Genomic DNA, 25,728 nt, shown 5'->3' on the forward strand with positions numbered 1-25,728 from the left:
CTATGAGGTATTACAATTATTGTTCCCACTTTGCAGATAAGAAAATTGAGGCCCAATTGTGTTGGAGCACAGGCTACTGTGTGTGTGGCCAAGATCAGCACGAATGGCTGGTCACCAGTCCATGATGAGATAAGTATAGAAATCGAGAGTAAATACTTAGAGACTTCATTACAACATGTCATTGCCACCACATCCAAGTGTGTGATCAGTAGGCCTGTGTGCTTGGCACAAGCTATGCGCGTCAGGAAAATGAAAGCCAGTGTTAAAAATGTGTGATATTCAAGGTCAGCTTTTCAACCGTAACCCCAAAGCATATAAAATTCTACAATTCATTGATTTCATTAAAAGAGGATTTAAATGTAACTATCACATTATAAGATAAACTGTTGGAACTGGCAACTAATGAAGAAATGAAGATGAATTTTAAAATGCAATAAGCTGGCAGTATTTTAGATGTAAGTTAAAAAATGAATATCCTGAGCTTGCTGAAATGGGTTTAAAAATCTCCTTTCAGTCTTGTCAGCAAACCCCTCTGATAGATTTCTCTCGAGTATAATTAAAACGCAACACAGAAATAGTTTATAAACATCATCTCCTGCAAGTAACATTGCTGTATCCAACCTAAATTCATTAGTCAACCTAGATTAAACTCTTTGCTACATTAAAAGTGAAGTCAACTGATAAATACGGTTTTTGTTTAAAATGTGCAAATAGGTATTTAACATGGGAATCTATTTCACGTACAACTTTTTTCTTTGGTTAAAATCACTGAATGACAAAGTTACCAGTATTAATGATCTTCTATATTAATTGCCTTTATGTGCATTTTCAAATGAGTATGTAGTTTTGTAATTGTTTGCCTCATTATTTTATTCTTATTTACTGAAATGTAATCTTACGTCTGCTAAATCTGTAATAAAAAAAAAATCAGGGCTTGTATTCTGGTATCTTTGTTTTTAGTTTTGTTTTCCTAGTAACTTATTCTTATAGTAGTTTCCAAAATTATCAGTCCACAATGTATTGGAAATTTTAAAAACTGGCCCTTCTCCATAGATGGTTTGAGAAACACCGCTCTTGAATGTGGACTCCATGATGTAGCCTTAGCTCTTAGATCACCGCCAGGTCATAGCAGGCACTCAGTAAACATCTGTCGAATAAATGAATGAATAAGTAAAACCAAGGTTAGTACGGCCGCTCTGTAATACCGCCTCCCACCAAGAGCACAGAACTGATCAGGATCAGGATTCGGATCAGGCTACATGGAGAAGCTTTCCAGGGCAGCGAGCTTGAGCACAGCCTTCATCAAAATGGGGAGTAAAATCTGGAAAGGCTGAGAGGATTTGATCAAACTAACTCCTTCAAAAGCTAAAAACCAGAGTTATGGAAATGGTCCTGTGTAGAGGGCTGGCCCAGAATTTCTCCCTGGCCCGTGTCTGCTGTGTCATAAAAGCCAGGTTCTGGTGCAGATTTGTAATTCACTGAATTGTGTCAGCAGAAGTGAGTCGGGTGGGAGAGCATTTGAGTGTCTGGTGGCAGGAAGGCAAGAGAGGAACATTCTCCCACCTTAAAGAAGAAAAGGCTGAGAGGAGAGGCTCCCGTGCCCACAGCAGGCAGGGCGGGGCAGGGGCAGCCACTGCAAAGCCAGAGCAAGAACCAGTGCAGGGCCTGGAATGAAACCTGCAGTCTACCAACGTGGGGCTGAACACAAAGTCTACCCAAGACTCAGGGAGGCAGAGAACAAACTAATGGTTACCAGTGGGGAGGATGGGGGAGGGGGTTAAGAGATACAAACTACTGCATATAAAATACACAAGCTACAAGGATATATTGTACAGCACACGGAATGTAGCCAATATTTCGTAGTAACTATAAATGGAGTATCATCTATAAAAATTTTAAATCACTGCCTTGTTCACTGGAAACTAATATAACACTGTAAGTCAGCTATACCTCAATGAAATACCAGGAAAAAAAAAAACCCCGAAGTCCACCCAGTGGCAGTAGTTACTGTGCTCTTTCAAACTCCACCAAGCCTCCGGCAGCTGCCAGGAGAGTCGTCCCGCCCGCTGACTGCTGGCATTACTTTGTCACGCTGAACCAGCACTAAGGCAGACTCACAGTGAAGCTGACCTCAGGGACCATCACCGCACAAGTCCAGGGGCGCTGCCTACTCCCTCCTAGAAGCCACCTTCCCCTTCTTGGAGGCAGGCATCCTCCCCGCCTGCCACAAGGTGGCGCCAGATGTCCTAATGTGAGCTGGGGCGGCACAATATGCAAAGCATGAGATTTTTGCTTCCATTCTTAGAAGTTGAAAAATACCCATTTATTTGCTCTTCTTTATAGCGGTGGCAACCTAACTCTTCTCTCTGCACATTCCTGGTTTCATTTTCTCAGTTACACTGAGGTGGGAGTTGAGGGGGAGGGTCAGCATTATTATCTTTGTAAAGCTTTTATATTGTAGGAACTAGAGAAATTAGCCTACATAAATAACCAATTAGTCAGAAATATGAGAGCCCAAGGAAAAGAGAAAAACTCCTGTGTAAGAAATAAACAAAGTAGTACTCAGCAAGTTCATGCCTTTTTGCTTGTTAAAACTTGCATGGTTAGAGAAGTCCACCCTGAACACTTAGTAAACTGAAAATTTTCTGAAGTTCAACTGCTCTGTCCAAACCAGCACCTACTAAGTGTTTCTGTATTGTGCTATTATCAATGTCCAAGAGAAAGGTCAGCAGCACTTCATTAAAAACAAACAAGCAAACAAAAACCCTGTACTTAAGGCAAGGAATTGGAAAACAATAATTTGTACTATTTGAGGCCTGCAATAACTTGGCATAGAATAATTTTAGGGCATTAAGTAAATAAGGATTACTATTTGGTAACTAAGCACACACTGAAGTCTTTTTTTATAATTTGTGAGAAGGTGAAATTAGTTTATTAAAATTTTTTCAGAAGACATTTTAATTATTATCAACCACTGCATGGAAGAAAAAATCGCTGATGTGAGGCGAAGTTCATGTCCCTCAAAGCTCTTACGACCTATTAAGAAGCATTTGTCTTCTTCATTCTGTGCATATCTACAGATTGTTCGCGTTTTAAAGAGCAAAGTGGACAAGAAAAGAGGGAAAGCTGCCGCTGCTCAGGCTGCTTATTTACCCTTGACAGTTGGCTGTGTTTTTCAAATCTAGTTTTTCGAATAACTCTTCTGAGGAAAGAGAAAGATTCTTTCAGGGGAAATCACTGACAACCACTGTCATAACGTCTTCTGTTTACTGTGTGTGTGATCCACCCCTCTCTCCTTCTGAAACTGTGTTGTCTCTGGGTAAATTAGAAGCAAGTCAGTTGATTTGCTGCTGACTTTTATATGGGTGAGTTTCCTCTGGAAAAGTAAATGGATGGCTACGTTAACTCCGCCTGGGAAAGTGTGTGAGCCATTCCACCTCTTCCCACATCCGTATATTCGGGTCGTTCCCCCTCCCCCGGCTAAGCACACCCAGCCCTATCTCATCCCGCGTGTTCAGACGAGGCCCCCATCAAGATGGCAAAGAGCCTAGTCCCCCTCTAGGCTGCCTCACACAGATACCCCTTGGATCCCTAACTTGGCAATATCCCCAAACTTCCCAATGTTCCTGGTACTGAGTTTCTTCTTCCTGGGCTGGAGGAAGAGGTGGTGATCAATCCACTGGGTGAAAAAATAACTGGCTGTCCCAAAAGCACCCACCTATTTCTCTGCACCTCAAAGAAGCAAGCTGATTTGAATGAGATGGTGTATGGGAAAAGCTGGGCACAGTGCCCGGACGTCGTAAGCATTCAACAAGGCTTAGACATCGCCTTCACGGGTGCCTTCTATGAAGCCCTCAACAAGGCTTCCCAAATGGAGCTAGTTCTTGTTAGCCATGATTACATCAGCGATCCCAGCAATTCCCACAGCGCCTGGCCCACAACAGGCATTCAGTGAAAAAGTATTCAGTGAATCTGTTTCTTGAGATCTCAGCTTCTTTACCTTTCAGGTGGGGATTGTAAAATCTGACTGCAGAGACTCTTCTGTCATGTGCTAAAGAGCCCAGACATAGGAGAATTTTACTTTTCTCCTTTTTCCCTCAGGAGAAAGATGGACTAGTCCACATCTCCAGCATCTCCCCAAGAGGCTCATCAGGCAGCCACACAAATAGGGTGTACAATCTGTAGTCTTCATCATACACGCCTCCATTTAATCTCTCCTTTGAAAACTTCAGACATGACTTTATTGGGCAGTTAAAGGAACACAAGCCTGCTAGATCAAAGCGCCAACTGGTCACCGGCCTTCCCCAAGCGGGGCTGTAGTTCATTATGCCCAATCAGTTAATCGCAACCACCTCCCTCGTATATGAACCTGCCCAGGAAGCAGACTCTGCAAGAAAAATCTTTCCAGGTACCCAACTGTATTTTTAAAAAGCAGACCATGTCTTGCAAGATGAGCAGGGCTATAAAAATCAGAGGTTCCTATGACCTGGGACAGTCCCCAGGTCCCCCTGTGGAGTCTCAAGGGAAGTACAGGATCTGCTGACAATGCTTTTTCTTTAAACAGATGGGCTGCTCCTCCCCAGACATTTTTGGACTGAAACCTGGACATTCACTTTCTTTGCGATTGTTTTTGTTGTCTGTGTTGTTTGCGAGCATCCTAACTCTGGCTTGAAGCACGTCCCCCTTAAGTTCTCATACTTGGTAACACTCAGCTTCCTCTTCTTCTGCAGGTTGCAGGCAGGAAACTGGAAAATGGGCCACAGGAAACCTGGCCTCCTACATCTGTCCCACTTTGTAATTGCAGCTCTGGTTTCATTTTGCCTCGTGTGTCAGCTCTGTTTTAACCCTCAACACGACGGCCAAGCTCTGCTTTCTGAAAGAACACTTCTACTCTCATTGCCAAGGAAACTCAATGAGACTTGTTTTCTTCCCCAGAGTAATTAACCCTATGAATTCAACATGGAAAAAAAAACTGAGCAAATTCTCCTAAAAGTCATCATTTGGATCAAAAGAGTACAGAGCTAGGAAAAAATGATACATTCAATGTGATAAAACTACTAAGTCCCCAGTGAAAATTCAAGACGATTTCATAACACTGTACACAGCAGAAGTCATTTTGCTATAATCACTAGTGGCCCAAGGATGCCTGATGAATTTTAACTCTGGAGGCTTTGATAAATAACATATGAAAATAAACTGCAATCATCCCTCATTATAACTGCTCTCATTATGATGCCATTTCAAATTATGTTTCTTAACTGTATCACCAACGATCAGATGAACTATATGAAATTGTTTTTATAGGTCAAAAACAGTCAAATACCAGCCATCTCATATAGTCAACATAAAGCATATAATTACACACAGAGAACAGATCCACATGAACACACACACAATCATATTTTCTTTCTGTGTTTGGTCCATAGACCCTTTTTGAGAATCTACCATTCTCCACAGGAAAAGAAAGATATATTTAAATCCTAAAGATAATTTATAAATTTCAAAGAGCCCTGTTCTAAAGGAAGTGTCAGCTACAAACGTCTTCCCCCCGACCAGCAACACTGAACATCCACGGACTTCTCAAGAATGGGGCTCCTATCAAAAAAAAGAAAAAAGAAAACAACCCTAACTTATTTAAATAGGAGCTTTTCTTTGTTTAATGCTAACTTTTGACAAGCATTTACTAAGTACTGGGCACTGTGTTGAGTGCTTTATACATGTTATCTATTTTATAATTCATGAGGAAGTCAAAATTTCACAAGGTGGGTGAGATGCTCCCGACCACAGGAATAACAAGGGAAAACACAGCCTGGTATTCAGGGGCACCTGGCTCCAAAGTCCAGCTGCTAAATCACCACAGTCCCCTAGCAGAGGCGTCACTTCTGACATGCACACCTCACCACGATGAAGAGAAAAGTCCCATTGTAACTTGGAGGGCGAGACAACATTCCTAGGTGCACACTGGACGGTGGAACATGAGGGCAGAAGGCAGAAATGCAAGGTGAGTGATCTGCCTGGCCCCAGAGTGGGGCCCAAACCTGCGTGCATCTCATGTAACCATAAGATAAATCATGAGAGACACTTCACTTGTGAATCAGGACAGGCTGGGAGCCCCACTGCAACTATGTGACTGACTGGGTGTCACCCAGGGAGGACCCAGCAGGGGCTAAAATGTTTTCCTTTAAAAGCAAACACCTCTGGGGAAGCCCTGTTTCAGGGTCTAAGAAAGCAGTATCTGAGGTTTCATGGAGGATCACAACACACGCATAAAGTAAAAAGGTTTTCTGCATTCAGTAAAACTTCCTCCAAATCCTGTTTTTAAACTTGACCTTCAATTTAATGAACTCCCTAATTTCCAGTGGGTATTTTTTCCCCTACACTACCCTTGATTCTTATATTTCATAGGCCTTTGTATGGAAAATCTTTTACCTAAATTTCTGTACTATTAATAAAATTCGATCCTTTGTGCAAGAGGGACCACTGGAGGTCAGAACATAAATTCTTACAGTAGTCATGGCCTTAAAGAGTCACACGATTTCAGGCAGAGATGTTAACTTCTCTGTTTCAACTTCCTAATCTGTAAAACAAGGCTAAGGCCAACCTTATCCCCCTCCATACATGAGGATTAACAAACTAAAAGACTTCTTAACGGTTAAGAGTATTTAGAAAATAAAAATCTCAGCTATCCTTTTGATCAATACATTGTGTAAATAATCTTTAAAATAAAAATGGAATAATGCCTTCAGCTTCCAATAAAGCCTTCACAGAGAGATTCTTTTTTAATCTGTGGTTGCCTGAACATCAAATGTTTATTTGCTTAGACACTCTACTTAGTTTCACAAAAATCGAATATAAAGGAAATCTTACATACCACTTCTCCTAGAATGAAACCATAATCTGTCAGATAACCCTGAAAGCTTTTCTGTGCTAAATAATAAGCTGGCGCAGGCCACAAGTACATCCACAGTGTAGCAAGAACATTTTTGCATGATACGAAATGATGGTGGTTTTTCCACATCCAGAAACTGAAACATTTCCTGCCAGAGCATCCTCTAAACTCTGCTATTGTGTTGAAACTGTAAAATCTTTCTAAATCAGGACTTCCTCCTATTATGCTTTAGAGGCGTCTTTCTGGGAAGGGTAGATCCAAGGCAAAAGGTAGGAATTCCTGCAGCACCACCCAGTGGAAACATTAGAAAAAAAAAAAGGCAAGATAAAATATGTTTAATAAAAGAAAATTCAGATCTTAGCTCCACTAATTGAAAATCTGGACAGTGCTCTTTTTTTCCAGCAATGTGTTTTTCCTCACAATGGTGCCCTCCTTCCTCGGGCTGTTTCTTAAATGCCTGGCACACAAATGATGGTCAGCATCACGTCTGCCTTGTCCCGTTCACACGTGTGCACACACACTGGGCCGACACCGAGGCCAGGAAGGAGTCCCGGGTGGGGTCAGGCGTGGTCTGCGACACCATGCCTTCCTCTCAGAAGGATCCCCGAGGGACTGTGGGGACCGGGAAGTCAGCACGGCTGGGCTCAGCATCCCAGTCCAGCTGCAGCAGCGGGCATTTCCTGGCAGAAAGGTAGCCATCTGTGCACCTTCCCCTCCCCCTGGTCTGAGTGCCGCCGCTCTGGGCCACTTCCAACATCTGCATGGCACTCCTACCTCTCTCGTTCCACCTCAGGGAAAGGCTCAGAGCCTTTCCTCCCCTGGGGACTCATATCTCCAGTTCCCCCAATATTTTCTCTAGCATGACCTCCTGCTCCTGCTCCCCTGTCCTCCCAAAGCCTCCTCCGGGTCCTTTCAGTCTGTCTCCACTTCATTCACTGCCACCAGCAGAACATGTCTCTTCACCAGCGACTGCTTCTCACGCACGCCTGGCACACTGGGCTGCTAATCTCGGGAATGGGATGGAGCAAGAGGAACCCTTGACCCTCTGCTTCCAGCTCAGAAAGCCCTGGCAGTGGCCGGCAGAGGGAGGGAGCTACGGTCTTCCCAGGGAACCTCAGACCTCCCTTGTCGCCTCTACAGGACTGAAAATAGTATCATTTATTCAATCTTGTCTGGATGGTTAAGTCACTAAAGAAAATGGTCTCCAACATAAGCACCTGAGAAAGTTATCTTTCCCTCTTCCTGGAGTAAATCCACCAAAACCACTTCACATGTCTTTTAAAAACAGTGCATAGATAGAGAAAGTGATACTCATCAGCTGATCTCGACATTGTTTAGAAGTATATGATCAGTGTTAAAACGTGAGAGTATAGCACACCTGAACTGCTAATTTAGAGATGGCTAATATTATAAACCTTCCCCCACACCCTTTTCTGAAATGTGACATTTTACAAAACATGCTGGCTTCTGGAAATGTCAAAATTTGGCTGAAAAATATTGACACTAGCTAGTCCTTGGGTCCTCCTATATATAGTATTGTTGCAAAAATAAGTCCGAGTTACGGGTATTTGTGACATCTTCTTTAGGGATTTTTGAGATGCACAATGAGCTGCCTTCCGGGATGGTTACCTAAGCAGGGAACTGGACCCTTCCAGGCTTCTAGATCCTGCGGCTACTTTAGTGTCAACCACTCTAGTGATCTTCTTGGCAAAACTCTTGCATGGTTTAGCAAATGCAAACTCTAGGCCTCAACATTTCTGCATCAATCTGGTATGATAATGTATTCACTTTGGAAGGGATCTATGAAAAAACAGTGATCCTTCAGTCTTCAAAATATCATCACCTGCTCATGTGGTGGACATCTGTGGGGCTTTTAGCTGCTTCTAAAGTCATGAAGGTAGACTCTCACTTATATAGCTTTACAGTCTCCATATGTGTATGTTTCTCCCACATATTTGCATCGATATCAAGCTTAGCTACATATGACGATTGTGTTGCCAAAGTGCAGTTTCTTCTACATTTAAATAACTTCTAATAAAGTTCTTTTTAAAGAAAGAAAAAATTATAATGGCGCTAAGTTAACATAGCAAGCAAAAGGTATCTTGTTTTTCATGGAATGTCCATTTAAAATCTAGCCTGACTTGTAAACAAACCACAGTAAGTGGAACACATTTAAAACATCTTGGTGTTCCTGTTGAGTACGGTTATTTCTAAGAAAACTGTTGCAAAAATAAACAGGGAGTGATTTCAAAATGACATCTTCTCCCAATGCCTTTTATGTAAAACTTGTTTTTTGACTCCCAAAACTACAATGAACGGCAATGAATAAATGAACAAAGTAACATTAAAACTGCCATCAAGTGGAAGACAGTTTCATTCATTCATGGCAGGCTGATGGTGTGCACACGTGTTTCCTTCAAGAGGCCAACCAAGCATCCCACAGAAAGAACGGCGGTTGGTGGCATCAGCGTTCAACATCAGACACATACCTAAGGAACCCTCACGACCCTTAATTCCCATTCAGGAATTTGCCATCCACTAACTCGGCTCAATTTTTTCCTAAAATGTCACATACGATTTGTTCCTCTACTTACTCTTCCAGTAATTGTCCCGCCTGAATAAATCAACTGTACAGAATAAATGCCAGATTCTGTTTTAGATGATCCTTTCCTTTTGCAAAAGAACCCCCCCCTTTCTGGATTTTAACCATTTGGTACATATATGATCTTCTACATCAACGTCTTAAAGCTTCTACTTTCCTAAAGACAAATTGGTAGGTCTTAATATTTAGGTTAAACAACAACAACAACAAAGGATGTGGCAAAAGCTGGAGGAGGATGCTGTCTTTGTGGTTCAGCTCTGATTTAAATCAAAGCATGGTGGGGCTCTTACTTGAGAGCAGTGATGCTGAGCTTTTGAGAACCCCAGGACTCTTGGGTCATTTTGTTTGATTCAAGACATCTTCTAACTGCATATACTTTTTATTTTTTAAATGGAGGTACTGGGTATTGAACCCAGACCTTGTGCATGCTAGGCATGCACTCTATCACTGAGCTACACCCTGCCCACTGTATCACTGAGGTGGCTCAGTATATCCTTTTATAATGAGAGTAATTCACTTTAAGAAATCGGTAACACTCTTCAAAGTTACTCAGTTTATCCAAGGATCATAAACACAGAATTAAGAATTAGTGCCAAAGAAGTGAAGCCCAGTCAGGGATGCCCGGGGGGCTGACTGAGCGATGCTTCTGGTTTTGCCTCAACTATCAGAGATGCAGTTGGTCGTCAGCAGGATTCCTGCCCTCCACTAAAGGCTCAGCAAGGATGCGTCGATGTATCTCTGCCCGGGGTTTAATCAGTCCCAACCCTGACTCTGAATGTCACCTGGAGAATCTGGAGATGTTTATTCTAAAATGCTCTAAAAAAGAAACAAACCAACCAACCAGCAATGTCTACCACCCAACACCCTCTGGTCTAAAGGATCAGTATCTGAAGCTTGAAAAACAGGCAGGGGCATTAGCAGAAACAACTTGCCTACCGACACTCGAATTCTAGATTCCAGAGGACTTCAAAACACAAGACCATACAAGACCGAGGCGCTATATCCACACAGTGTCTCCAAATAATGCCAAGTGGTTTGGTCCCTTCCTATAAATTCTTCATGGGGCTTCCTGAGATGATGAGGAATCTGAGCCTTCTCCTCTCAGTATATCAAAAATCCAAGTTCCCTCCTGAGTTCTCACAGTGAAATAATGATTCTTTGGGATGCAGAGGTTCAGCAAACATTCCCGTATGCTCCAGTCCTCTGTACAGAGAAGGAGCAGAAACTGAGATCACATGCTGCCGCACACCGAGACTCAGGCATCCCTCGTGTAGCCTACATCTATGGAGACACACCCAGGTGTGCACATCCCCCTCACCATCTGCCAATGCTTTTCTCTTTCATTTTTAAATGAACTCCGACAACCAGGGCTTATATTTTGGCCTCTAAAGGCAACCCTTCCAAGTTCCAGTAAGAGGACAGTAGGGAAGTTACATTTTCAGTTCACTGAGTATTAACCAGAGACGTGTTCTTCTTAATGGCTAGTGTTAGAGAACTGTTCTCATATCTACAGCCTCTTCCTTCCCTTGCCTAGTAGAGCATCTGACCCTCCTGGGCCCCACTGCCATCATTCTGAGGGTGACGAGGTAGACAGAGTAGGAGAATCCCTGTGGTTAATTCCTACAGAGAGGTCCTGCAGTCAGCCAGGAGCACAGCCTGGAATAAATTCTGGGGCTTATTTTGTTGTGGTGGTGGTGGCTGTTTTCATCTCTCTCTCCTGACAATTAAATGCAGGGAGGAAAAAAAAGCTGCTTAATCACGCCTTCTGGTTAATCAAGGTTTGACTATCAACAATCCACTCCTTGGCAAAACCCAGCTGAAATTAATAGCAGATCTAGCCCTCCTTCACTGAAAACAATTTAGGTATTTAACCACTCATCCTTTCATAATCACACCGGCAGAGTCTTTTATTATTTTAAAGTTCAATCAGAAATACCATTTATTAATTACAAAAAGCTAAGAACCAAACACACATAGGTTTTAGTACAAGTGAAAAAGTATTTTTAACTGAGAATATCATGGAACTCAACCCAAGGGAACTATAAAAACTCGGTCAACTGAAGTCTTGATAAAGGACTATGATGGTTGCTGTATTTTTAATTTAATTTTAATACGGAAAGAACTTTACACTGAGATTCTTTCAAGCTGTACTATCCTATGGCTACTTACCTGCTCACCAACCATTCTGAGTGTAACACTGATATCAACTACAGGGCTAAAGTCTGTCTTCTCAGGTGTTTAACATGCTAACCTGATTTCTGTACATCCACTTTTCTTGCAAGTCTGGCCACAAACTCTGGAAAATGATACATCCTCTATGGAGGATATTCTTGGCTGTCTCTTTGGTTTAACCAAGAGATATGCCTCTTATTAATCCAACTAACTGATAGTCTAAGAAAGAGTCAGATTTAGGCGTAGCAATAAAGTGCTTTATCAAGTCCACTGGCCAAATCGGGGGAGAGGTGACAAATTTTTCCTCGTTCAGATTGCTTTTAATTCAGTGAATGCCAGGTATTGTACAAAGGGTCAGGATAAATACAAGGATGAGAAAAACAGATCAGGCCCAGAGGGAGCTTCCAGACTGATGGGCAAGACAGACGTGAAACACATCCTGACACATACACGTGCAGGTATCCTCCACTTCCCAATCTAATGAATTGGACGGTGATTTCAGACAACAAGGGATGGCATGCTATCAACTCTGCTTGGTTCCTGAATTTTGGGCAAGAAGTACTAACAAATAATGAGGAATACCAGCTCTATGTCTAGAAATCTCTCTCTGAAACTGTTCAGTACCTGTGTTTGGATAGTGAGAATCTGGACAGGGAGAACTCGAGTAATGAGGAAACCTGGAAATAAAACCGGTACAAGGGCTCCAAAGGCCAGGGATGGATAACTGAGACGGATTTAGTCTGGAGGACCACCAAAGGCTTCCCTGGGGAAGAGATGGTCAAGCTGAGACTAACTGGCTAGAAACTGGAGTGAGAGACGTTGATGGGAGAGGATATGGAAGTGAATTCCCAGAAGAGGGAACAGCATTTGGAAGGGCCCAGAGGCCACGGGGGACATTACACATTTGAGGAATTGAGGAAAGGCCAGTATAGCTGGCCCAAATCACAGTTCGCTGCTCACATTAAGGACTTTGGTCTCTATTCCAGCTGAAGCCACTGGGAGACTGTAAGCAGAGGAGTGACATGGTCAGATCTGTGCTTGAAGGACTGCTCCAGCTCGTGGCTGGAGAAGGGACTGGAGGAGGGTAACAGGGAATGTGGGCCTCTCAGATCCAGCACTGGAGGAGAGTATTTTCAAAGATTATCAGAAGGAAAGAGTAGGGATTTGACTTGATGATCAAAATCTCACCTGGGCCTACTCAGCACCCAACCCACAGACAGTTACTGGTGTCCCCAGGAATTGTGGGTCTTCAGAAATGAATGGTGCCTCGAAAAGTGGAGGGAGGGAAACAGCAGCAAATACTGACCCTTCTTCAGGTGTTCCTTATTCAATAAAGGACCAAAATGGGATAGAAAGGGAAACTTATAGGGAACCCCTTTCCCATCACAAAACAGCAGTTTTTAAAAATTGCCATATATGTCTCAAAACTGGCCGCTTGGGCATGAAAAAAACATTCACATCACATTGTCACAACTCTTAGAAGTCAAGTTCTTCATTCCAGAAACCCCATGCATGAATGGGACTTCTGACTGAAAGGGATCAACCCACCTCCCTACATCAGTCACTTCACCACCAGCCAGGGAAACCGAGGTCCAGGGAGGTTCAGTAATAGCCTCGAAACACAACTGGTTTTAAGAGAATCAACTTTCCCCCTCAGCATTCATGTTACTTCTGGTTAGCTTAAGTGGTGTTAACCAGTGTAGAAGGGATTTTCTTCCTCATACTGTATGATGAGGAAATCCACATACTCTGATGATTTATTTTTAACCATGCAGATTAAATAAAAATACTGCTGTCTTTTAGCCAGGTGCTCTGGGGCTTAATAACATGACAGAAGCATGAAATTACCATAATATATTTTGAAAAAATAGCCAGGCAATGTTTGGGGGCAATGGAAATATTCTCTAGTTGGAGGTAGGGGGTGGGAATTACATGGGTGTGTGTAGACAATAACATTTAAGATCTGTGCAGTTTCAATGTACATAAATTATACGTCAATGAAAAAAAAAATAAAAAGACACCAAGGGTCTCAGTTCATTCTACTGCTTGGAGAAAAAGACTCCTAACATCACCAAACTCTAAGAGAATGTATCGGATAAGTGTATACCTACCCTGTCACTCCCATATTTACACCTAGAAATTTAAGAACTATGTTTAGATATGGTAGCTTTAGAAATACAAACAATGCTATGTGCCATAGAACCTCTTTTTAGAGCACGTGTGCAAGTAAATTCATTTTAGTCCAATTCAAACTCAAATACATCACTATAACCATCATCTTGATTTCTTTAAAAATACGCAAATCCATCTCACAGCCAATTATAAAATAATCCCATTTAATTCTTAATAATTTCTTCCCAGCAAACATAAATTAAAACACATAAAGTGGTCAGTGAGTAATTCCTAGTGGCAGTTCAACCAAATTACAATTTACTGAAATGACCAATTCAAAGTTTATTTTTAAACTGCTGACATATATGTAAGTTTCCAGTAAAGAATGAACGGCCATTTTTATTTTGGTTGTGGGGAGCAATGATGGGGAGTCAAATTTCTACACAGAATAGATGCTTAAAAGACTGAATGATCTACCGTTCTTCAGAGGTCCTTAGGATTTGCTAACAGTACACACACACACACAAACACACGCGCGCATGCGTGCGTGCTGGTGATTCCATTAACTGTGGGCTGTACTATAAACAGCAAAACTGGAGGTTTCACGGTCTCAAGGCCATGGTTTCAGCCAAAAAGCTGGATGATCTGAATTCAAACTAGCCAAGGGTAATTGTAATTTTGAACTGAAAATCAATTTCAAATACCAATTTCAAAGTTTGGAAACTTTACTGATACAAAATGAAACAGTAATAAATAAGAGTCATCGGGTGTGTAAGAGGCACCTTCCTCCTTTGAGACGTTCAAGGGGTATTTTTGGTCTAACCTAGTTTCTCTTTTCTCATCATTTAACATTCTATTTTGATGTGTAGCACCCTGGACTTCCTGTTACTACCTCTTGATATTCTACTGCAAATCATGACTCATCCTTAAATCATAGAGAAACTCATCACAATCCCAAACTTCATAGCACGTATGAATTCAGTCTTTCAAGAGGGCAGCATTCTTAGAACATTACTTGGAGCCACAGAGACAAAAACACTGAACAAGTCCATGTAGAGATTATGTCAATCCACTGTTGAGTCAACACATTTATTAGATCAATAAATACGAGCTCTCTGTGCGGTAATTTTAGTCTTAGTACTGGTTATTAAACAGTGTTACGTGATATGTTAAGTGAAAATAAATTATAAAACAGAAAGTGTGGTGTGACTCCAATTAAAAATTTTATGTGTATGCATATGCAGGGGTGTACGTGTGTCTCTCTTTTAAAAGACCAGAAATGTTAACAGTGGAATTATGGGAGATGTTTATTTTTTTTTCCCTTTGGGGTTTGCTGAATATTCCTAAGGTAATTCACATTAATATTTTTTATAACCAAAAAAACCAACTAAACTTCAGAAAATATTGCTATACCAATGTGATTGCAAGTAGGTCATAAATCTACAAAGGCAAAGAGGAATTATGAATAAACATTATGGAGAAAACTCTTGCCTTAAACATACAGAAAAATCTGCCAAGAGTGGGGACCTTCATTCAAGTGACCGGAGCCAACTGTGTGTGTGTGTAGGTGCAGGCCCTTAGGGACAGAAGCCAGCTGCCTGCAGCCAGGTCACAGCCAGAATGGACAGGGAACCCAATGCTTTTAAAGTTGAATGAGGACCGACCCCTAGGTTTGGGAAACGTGAAGATAGCTGAATCATTCCCTGGGACTGGAAAGGAGCAAAGCCATTAATTAGTAAGCAGTATTTCACCATCAGCGATAAAAGACTCTACTCCAGGAAATCACATCCTTAAATAATTTTTAAAAGTGTTTTGGGTTTGTTTTGTTTTAGGTAATGTTTTGCAATCATATTGGTTTCTTGATTCAGACAGATACACAATTGGGTAGCAAAAAACACACAAAATCCAATATCTGACAGCGAAGAAAGGAATATTTTAATTTATATGCACTGCCTGGAAGCCCTTTAAAACCAATTTCAGGAAAAGATTCTAGTTCTAAAAAATTATTACAAATATAAATTTCAATATATGATCTCAGAGTTATGGTAACTGTATAATAGCAGTGTTGAATTATTAATTTTAAAAAATAAGAAAAAGAGGCAGTCTTTAATAAATGTTTAGGAAACTTCAAAATTCAAATGCGGCTGAAAAAATCACAGTTCTCACCCATTTGGGCGATTGCCGTTATGGTCTAAAAAGCACTAGTACCGAGTGAATGAGGTTCAGTGATGGTCTAATTCAGCTCCCAAAGGTACACCACCAAAATGTCATCAGATGCCAATTGCAACTGACCAAAAAGAGAGAGAAAAGGAGAGAAAATTCATGGATACTGTGTTATTCTTGTGGCCACAATGCCAGTGATGACTTTTAAATGTCCTGTTCAGTGAATGAATGCATGTAAGGAGTTACCATTATCAATGTAAACAGTAGCTTCTTAACCTGGGTACTACTGACATTTGGCGCTGGAAAATTCTTTGTGGAGGGCTGCCCTGTGCATTGTTGGATGTTTAGCAGCACCCCGACCTCTATCCACTAATACCAATAGCACCCCCTCTGATGATGACAGACAACCAAAATGTCTCCGGATATTGCCACATCTCCCTTGGGAAGCAAAATTACTCCCAGTTGAGAATCACTGATAATAAGTGAATACTATGCATTCCAAATAGTAACTTATTGGAATGAAGAACTCTACCTCCCTTGTGTCTGGAAGGAAATGTTACCTTGAGAGTAGAGTATCTACAACCTTCATCCTTAAGGCATGCTCATGCAGAGTGATGTGAGCCTTGGAAAGCTTTTCTTCTTACCTATTGTAAGTTCTGTTATCCTACTCACAGCTTTCAATGCAACAATTTATTGAGCATCTACTCCGTGCCAGGTGTGGCGTTAGGGACATCCTGTGCTTATGTCCACTGACTCACACTCTGGTCGGGCTGGTTGGGTTGTTTTTAGGACACGCTTTGCCACCAGGAAAAAAAAAAAAAAAACACTGACACCTTAAAAAATCCTCAATAGAGCAGCAAGTCCTTGTCAATAAAGGAACCCCACAGTTTCAATCAGTTTCCTTAAAATTCTTTACCTTTTTAGTAACTACATATTTCCAACATTTAAAGGTTTAAAAACAAACAAAAAAAAAGTCCAGAAGGCCTTTGCTATATTTGGCACAGAATGACCATCAGGGGTTTTTGCCGGCAGGGTCATTACTGGAAACTCTAAAGACACTTAAGGACAGTCTTCTTAACTGTCTGACCCACGTGCCCTCCTAACACAATTTGTAATTTTATAATCCCCATAAACTGAAACTCATAACTGACCTTTCCCAAATAAATGTAGGTCACAGAGAGAGAAGAAAGGGAGAGAGATCAGAGGGTATTTTGTTTGGCAAAAAGACTCAGAAATCAATTTGAGCTCATTAATAGATGCCTGGAACATGCTTGGTTTCTCAGCACCTCCGGATCCTCACCACCCCCACCCCAAGACTGAAGTACAGACACGAGAGGATGGGTGTGTTTGAGCGGCTAAGGCAACAGAAACTACAGAGAGAGAGAGAGAGACAGACAGACAGACAGACAGAGAGACAGACAGAGAGACAGAGAGAGAGAGAGACAGAGAGAGAGAGAGAGAGACAGAGAGAGAGAGAGAGACACCAGTAAGTCCGAAATCCAAAATGGCTAAAGTAACTTCAAAGTTTTCAAGATGCTGCCCTGAAAAGATTTGTTGGGCGGCTGCACCTCTAAGTAAATAAAGCCGTAACTTGTCTCCCTCGCCAGCCAGCGCAGGGCTCCCCGGCTGACAGTGGCTGCACAAAACCCCTCCTGTGCCGAGCAGCGGAAACTCCTAATGAGATTAGTTGGTGTGTGTGCAGACATTACTTAGCAATGACTAAAGGGGCTCTCTCTTCCTGCAGCAGCCAGTGGAAAATTCAGGGAACTTTTTCCCCCTGCAGCAGCAGAATCCCTTTAACCCTCTCCCCAGTCAACTCCAAAAACAACTCAGCCTCCCCCAGTCCCCCCTCTCCCGGCTGGGGTGCTGGGGGGACCTAAAGACCCGCCAGGGGCTTCCAAAAGCGGGAGGGTGGGAGGGGGCCGGAGGGGAAGGGGCGGGTGACCCTTCGAACACTACAAAGGAAACTGTAAAAGGCACAAATACATAAACCTGAGAAGGAGCAAACCACAGTTTCTTTGTGAGCTCCTCTAGTGAGTCATTTTCAAGATGCTGTCTGCTGCCAGTTTCAAAGCGGAAGCGCATGGCAATTAGTCTTGCCGTTTCCAGACAAGCCAGAAACTCTCCCGACACTCGTTTTTTTTTTTCTCTAAAAAGCCCCTTTTGCAGTTTCTGAAATAACATTTCTTTCTCCCACCCCCACCCGCCGTCTAACTGCAGCTTGTCCTCAAAATGATTCGGTTCAGAAAACATAAAACCGAGACCTCTTTCTCTTTTTTAACCTTCCAAATTGTAATTCCTCCCCAAAAAAGTTACAGTAGCATTACAGGCCAACATTCAGTTGCAAGTTGAAGAGCCCTATCCTAAAGTGCTGGGGGCTCCAAGACCATCTCCTTCCCAGTCCTCCTCCAAAACGGTGTCCAATAAAGACTCCACCGGCTTTTAAAAGTCAGGCTGGGCGTGCGCCTGGGGCGGCGACCCGGGCTGGGGTCACCTGCCGAGAGAGGGGGGGTGCGACCCTCAGCCCCGCGGCTTCCCTCTCCACCGGTCTTCTCCCCGAATCCAAGCGTCGGTGCCCACTACCACTCCGAGGGGAGCCCCAGCCCTGGCCGGAAGGTCAGCGGTGGTCCAGCTTCCCCGCACGCAGCCCGCTCCTCCCAGGGACCCCAAGTCTCACCGTCTCCTATTCCCTCGCGCGCCCCCTCCTCCAGGCTCGCGGCGCAGCCCCACGGCGGGATGTGCCAACGCCGGGTGGCCGTAGCCCCCGGGCCGGCGCGCGGACCAGGCGCTGGAGCATCTTCGCGGCGCCCCCACCCCGTAGCTGGCCCCCTCCCCAGGCCCGCAGCCCCAGAAGCGGCGCCCACCCGCCCCACCCCCACCAAGCTACAGAAAAGAAAGAAAGAACGAAAACAACCACCCCCCACAAAACTTTGCAACTGTCCGAGCAACAGGCACAAACCCCGCTACTTACCCAGATGTGGGGGAGCTTTCAAGATCCTTGTTCGGGGGAATTTCTAGGAGGAACCGGGCGAAAGCCCCCGACTTTCCATGCTGACAGGCGTCTGCAGACGGTCTGTTGCTCTTGTAATGAGATCCTGATTTTTCCCCCTTTTTTTTCTTTCTCTCGCTCCTCTTTTTTTTTTTTTTTTTCCTCTGGTGTGTGTGAGAGCAGGAAGTTGGAGCAGTCAGGCCGAGCCGGCTCACTTCCTTTACTGCATTATTCCCCAGGCGGTGTGCAGTCTGTGTAAACAGGCTTTTCCGCCCCGCGCCGCGCGCCCCAGCCGCGGCTGTGCGCCGGGGCTGGCCGCCGAGGCCCGCGCATACTCCGCCGCCCGCGGCCCCGCACAGCGCCCGTGCCCCCGCCCGCCGCGCTCCACGCTTCCTGCTCTGCCACCCCCGGGGAGGAGCCTCCAGACCCCGTGCGGCCGCAGCCCCTCCCCACGGTGGGAGGAGTGGGGGGGGAGGAGGCGGGCAACGCGGCCAGGAACCCGGAGAAGCTGCCCTCGACGCGCTGGGGGGCTGACCTTGGGTGGTGGCGGGACCAGGGATCCCGCTTCTCCCCCCGGGGTCCCTGCGCTGGGGACCCCGCTGGGCCCCGCTGTGGGGTCTTGTCCTGCCGGGCTGGCCTGGGCAGGGAGACCCGAAGTGGAGAGGCCGCTGGACTTGCTGCTTTCTGTCAGCTGGGATGGAAGAGTTGTGGGGCTAGTGGGTATCGGGAGTGGGGTTTAGATTGCTCTGAGTCAAGGGTTTCTTGATCGTGGGTAGGGGCGTGATTGCTTAGGATGAGATGTTGCATGTGCAGAAAAGGAGGCACAGTTTTTGTCTGAGGATGGACACAGTTCCTGCCTGGGATTTTTTTTTTAAAAGCCAGCGCTCAGAGTAAGGGGCCCACTTTGGGGGACAGGATAAGAAACCATAAACTGGAAGCCAGCATTCTCCAGGAAGAGCCCATTCTGGCCTGTCGCTATGGCCTTAACACAGGCCCAGTCTTTCCTGCCTGCTAAGACTCGAGAGAAATGAGCAGCGACCACGGGGCCGAGTGACCGAGGCTTCGGAAGGAGACTCCGTGGTCTCAAAACTGGACTCCACACCGCAGTATCCCTCACGGACCACCCACCCCAGACTCCCTCCACTTCCAGCCTCCCCTCCCCAGCCGTGCAGACCACCGGTTTCCAAACTTGAGCATGCAACCAGCATCACGTGGGGGTGGGGGGAGCTTGTTAAAACACTCGTTGCCTGGTCTCACCGCCAGAATTCCTGATTCTGTAGGTCTGGGTGGTTCTCAGCCCTGGATAACATTAGAATCACCTGGGGGGTGTTTTGAAAACTATTGATCTTTACACACAACCCAAACCAATTAAGTCAGATGCCCTGGGGGGCGGGGCGTGAGTCCTCTCAAAAGGATAGAATTCTAGGAGTTTCTCCACTTGTTTCTTATTTTTGCAATCTTTCTGAAGATTATTTGTTTATGAATCTCTCACTATTACTAACTGTGGGCTTCTAAAGGGCAGGGTGGTAATTTACTCTAGTTAGTACCAGTTCCCCACCCCAAGTGCCAGTCAGAGCACCTGACTCATAGGACCGCCCAGTTCTCTGTGTTGGCTTCAGGCTGGTGGGGATAGTTTCCTGACAGGTGGGACAAGGCCCACGAGGCCTCTGATAAGGGTGGGAAAACATGCAGTGTGGGGGTTGGGGAGTAGAGAAGGAGAAGATATGGGGAAGAGAGCTATTTATCAACCCCTGATTTTCCACAGCTAATTTTCCACTTTAGGAATTATCATTTTAATCCCTAGTGGGCCTCTCCTGTCACTCAGCAGAGCTCACTTCATGTCCCCATATGATCCAGCTGTGGACTGGGAGAACACAAACTTAGTTTATTAGTGAGGGAAAAAAACCTCACATACAATTAAGAACACCATGTTGCTTTACCTAAAAAGTGTATACCAAAGCCAAACATGAGTATATCTTAAACCAGTGGCTTTCATGCTTTTTATTGTCTATAACAAATCTTTGTAGGATCACCACAAATCTTTGTAGACTCCCAATATGTGAGAGAACAGATGTACATGATTTCATCAGGCTTTGATTGTTCTGAAGAAATGCCTGCCTGTTTAAGGCACTTCTGAAACACTTACTCATGCCCTAGCATTTCCCAGACCAAATGAAGACCTCCTAAGTTTTTCTGGTGTTCTAGGTTGTCCACATCACTATGCCAGGCCCTTCATTAGAATGAGTAACTCAGAGCTGACTCTGCTCTGCCCAAGGCACAGGGAATAACTTTTACTCATAGGTGTCCCCAGCTTCTGTCCCTTGCATTAGACAGCTTCTGCTGCCTTAGCTCAGGCTGCTATAACAAGTGCCTTGGCCTGCATGGCTTAAACAACAGACATTTATGTCTCAGAGTTCTGAAAAGTGGGAAATTCAAGATCAAGGTGCCAGCAGATTTGATTCTTGGAGAGGGCTCACTCCCTGGACTGTAAAGGCCACCTCTCATGGTGCCCCACATGGCCTTTCCTCAGTAGCATATGTGAAAGGAGAGAGGAAGCAAGCTCTCTGGTGTCTCTTCTCAGAAAGGGTACTAATCCTATTACGGGAGCTCCCCCTTCACGACCTCAGCTAAACCTAGTTACCTCCTAAAAGCCCAACCTCCTAATACCATCACACTGGGGGTTAGGGTTTCAACATGAATTTAGGGGTGACATGAACATTAGTTTATAACAACTGTTATTTGTTTTCTACACTTTCCTTCTCACTGTCAAAAAGCAGCCAAGAGGTGTGGCATTTAGTACTATATGATCCACACTCCTCTTTCTATGCTTTTCTTGTAAAACAGACAGGAGTTAGAATTTATGGGTTATGAGTAAAATTTCTTAAGGAGCTCTTTGTTGCAGGTGACAGGATCATTCATTTCTGGCCAAGAGACAGTGAGGCTCTCTCAGCTTTGATAAGAATAGCAGAGATCTTATCAAAGATTGGAGTTAGTCAGTCTGATGTATTGGACGGTGCTTGAGGCAGAGTGCAAGTGGGTCAGCTCAAATAAACCCTATGGGTGAAGGGGGGTGCTGGGTCTCCACAAGAAACCCTGGCTCTAAAAGAAGGGGTTTATTAGCTTTTGTTAGGATAACACTGTGTAACAAACAACCCCAACACTCAGTGGCTTACCAACATATGGGTCTCAGATGGGTGGGTTCAACTCTGCTTCACATGTTTTCTCATTCTGGGACCCAGGCTGAAGGAAAAGGCTCAGCGTGGGACATAAAGTTTTCTAGAAGGGCAGGAATTCAAGCAAAGTGAGTGGAGACACATGAAGCCTATTAAAACCTCTGCCACATCTATTAAAACTAGCACACCCTCACATCAACTCACAATCCATTGGGGAAAGCAATTCATATGGCCAAGTCTAAAGTCAACGGGACAGGAGAAGGACAGGGGGAGTTCTGAATAAATAATACAATCTGCCAAAGAGAAAATGGATGCTGGGTATGCAAAAACAACAGATCTCTTGGGTCCCTCCTAATTTAACCTTCTACACTGTCTAACAGAATGGGATGTTATGAAAAGTTAAAAAAAAAAATACAGATGGATGAGGAAGTATAATTAGATAAGGCAGGGGGAGAAAGTTTTAAAATATATCAAACTAAAATATTCTAGAACATAGCAGAACAAAGAAAATATGAAACTTATGAATTGATGGTATTAAACTTATAAGTTGATGAATTTTGATAGAAACTCAAAAGTGGTTTCCTCACTACTTTGGAGACTGCTTCAGTGTTGGGGGAATATGGGTAGGATTTGGGACTAGACAGCTAAAGCCTGATGGGAAGGCAGCCCACTCAGGTGGCAAGTATACATTTGGAATCAGGATCGTGGGGATCCAGTCCCATACTGACCTGTTCTAGCTATTCGACCTTGACTAAGTCACTCACTCTCTGAGCCTGCATGAACATCAGTTTTTACTGATTTTTACAGTGAATGCCAATTTTACATTAAAACAACATGTGTTATGGACTAGGATTCAAAAACTTTCATGAACCTCATTTGAAAGAGTATTTAAAATAATTTTATAGACTTACAGGCAGAGCCCCTTGGGTCTACATTCTCCCTTTTGTGCTATTAGTGGTCTTTCAGTGGGGACAGCTGAGAAGCATTGATTTGGACCACCTTTTGCCCTCAGACTGGCCACCCATAGGCTAGAGGTTGGCAAACTGCAACCCACAGTGCCCACTGCCTGTTTCAATACGACTTTCAAGGTAAGAATTAATTTATTTTTTTAAGTTTTTAATTGTGGTAAAAAAAGTAACATAAAATTTACCATCTTCATCATTTTTAAGTATACAGTACATTAGTGTGTTAAGTATATTCACAGTGTTGTGCTACTGATCTGCAGAACTTTTTCATCTTGCAAAGTTGAAACTCTTATATCCATTCAACACACACCCCATTCCCTCTTACCCCAGCCCCTGGAAACCACTCTTCCACCTTCTGTTTCTATGAATTTGACTACTTTAGATACCTCCTATAATTAGAATTATACAGCATTTCTCTTATTGTGACTGGCTTATTTCACTTAGCAGAGTTTCCTCAAGATTTATCCATGTGTGTCATGTGACAGGATTTCCTTCCTTTTCAAGGCTGAATAATATTCCATTGTGTACATATACCACAGTTTGTTTTTAACAATTCATCTGTTAATGGACATTTGGGTTGCTTCTACCTCCTGGCTCTAATGAATACTAAGAATTTATATTTTTAAGTGGCTGGAAACAAATCAAAGGAATAATAATACTTTGTAACATGTAAAAGTTGTATGAAATTCAAATTTCAGTGTCCATAAATAAAGGTTTGTTGGAACACAGACAGACTCATTCACTTATGCATTATTAATGCTGCTTTGGCAGTGCAATGGCATCGTTGAATAGTTGTGACAGAGACCATTACGGTCTATAAAGCTGAAAATATTTACTTTCTGACTCTTTACAGAAAAAGTTTGTCAATCCCTGGCATAGGCCATCTGAGACAAATGAGACTCTGCCCTATTTTTTGGTTTGGTTTTAACCGCATTTTCTTTCTTATTCCGGAGGCCTTTCCTTGCCATATAGGGTAAAAATCTTAGTGTCTTTAACAAACTTCACATCCAGGAACTTCGTCTTCAAAGAAAACCAGGTTGTCATGCTTAATTTAATTCCTCTTATCTGGTCTTCTGATGAGGTAGGGAGTAGCTGACTCATACTCTCCTAGCCGGGGAGACACCTTTCAAGCTTTTCTCTGGTCTCTGAACAAACCTGAATTCCCAGCCTCATCAGAGCTACACACACTAGGGCCTCACCCCTGAGATTCTGAGGTTAGGACTAGGATTCTGTATTTCTCCAAAGCTCCATTGAGATGACCTCTCCTTATGAAACTCTTGTAAATGTCTTACTCATCCTTGAAACTAAGCTCAAGCCCTGCCTCCTCCAAGAATTCTTCCAAGATCCACCAGATGAAGTCCACAGCCCTTTTCTCCTGCATCCTCACAATACAGGGTTGGAATTTTACCACTTAGCATTATGAAATGACTGTCACTCCCCACATCCCATCTATATCCCTAATGCCTACCAAAAAAGTGCTGACAAATTTGTATTGAATCAATCAATTCATCAATAATAAAAGGAGTGATATGCAATAAAGTTTTGTAAATGATGTACAATACTAATTGAGGCATGTGAACAATCACTAGAAGGGAGAATAATTCATGACATTTGGAAAGAATTAACACTGATTCTAAGCTTTAGATTTCTTAAATTCACAATTGATTGAAATGTATCAATATTTTGTACCCACCCCCTACTCACCCCAAATCCACATTCTAATGTACACTGGAAAGGAAAGGAGATTAAAACATAGTGATGCGGTGTTGCAACTCCAAAAACTGAGTCATTGCTATAATTTCCAGGACTAATACAACTGAGAAACTGTCCTGACCAGCTACTGGACAAAATCACTTCCTACATAATAGAAATTTGAAATTTGCAGAAAAGTACAAATGGTCTTGAGCCTTTTCTCTTTCAGTGATGCCCAGAGTTCCTGTGTAAGCAACTGTTTTGGATTTTATATGTGTAGATCAAGAAGACAGGGCACTTTATCTCTTGATTTGGTCCTAGAAGGTGTTGTGCAAAACTTTGAAGGAAACTGCAGTCTTTCTTTTCCCACAGTATCAGACAGTCACAGAAGCCCAGGAAATGCCCCCTGGGCAGGATGTCATGCTATGCTTTAACGGCAAAGATGGGCAAGGCGTGGTTGGGGGTGGTTTCAAGACCAACTTTTTAATGGTTGGAAAAAGCTGATGGATTGAAGGTTGATTATCACCTCTGAAAAATCTCTGAAACTCAAATGAGAGTAGTAATTTGAGAGCAGCAAAGGAAGGCCTGGGGCTGTGATCAGGCTTACCAGGGATGATGGGAGAGCAGGAGCCTTCAGAGGGGCTAGAAGCTCCCAGGCACGAACATGATTCAATCCCTTCTCAAGGGTCTCTTTGCATGGGTGATAGGCTTTGTTTGGGGAGGCTGGAGCCAAACAGGAATTTTGATGGAAAATCAGAACAAATGAAGTTGTTCCCCGTGAAACTTAGGGACACTCTAAACTCTGCTTGGGCCCAGCACAGAAACAAGAGGATGTTTCCCCACCACGGGGCATGGAACCTGGTATTTCTTGCAGTCATGAAGAAGCCCCTGAACAAGGAAGCCGGAGAACAAAGAACACAAGGGAAGAAGCCTTCACATTTCTGTGTGGAAGGATCTCCAGTAGGAAAGGG

The 25,728-nt window shown here is 43.5% G+C and overlaps 1 protein-coding gene across 1 annotated transcript in view; it reads right to left on the minus strand.

The window, feature by feature from the left end:
• The window catches only part of ELK3 (ETS transcription factor ELK3), a 61,950-nt gene extending 42,621 nt beyond the window's left edge, over positions 1 to 19,329 (minus strand). The window contains exon 1 of the mRNA XM_072973200.1: positions 18,910 to 19,329. The gene's annotated coding sequence lies outside the window, so the exon portion shown is untranslated. The remainder of the gene's footprint in view (positions 1 to 18,909) is intronic.
• Between the last annotated feature and the right edge of the window lie 6,399 nt (positions 19,330 to 25,728).

The sequence above is a fragment of the Vicugna pacos genome, chromosome 12 (genome assembly GCF_048564905.1).
Source record: "Vicugna pacos chromosome 12, VicPac4, whole genome shotgun sequence".
In the NCBI taxonomy this organism is placed as follows: Eukaryota; Metazoa; Chordata; class Mammalia; order Artiodactyla; family Camelidae; genus Vicugna; species Vicugna pacos.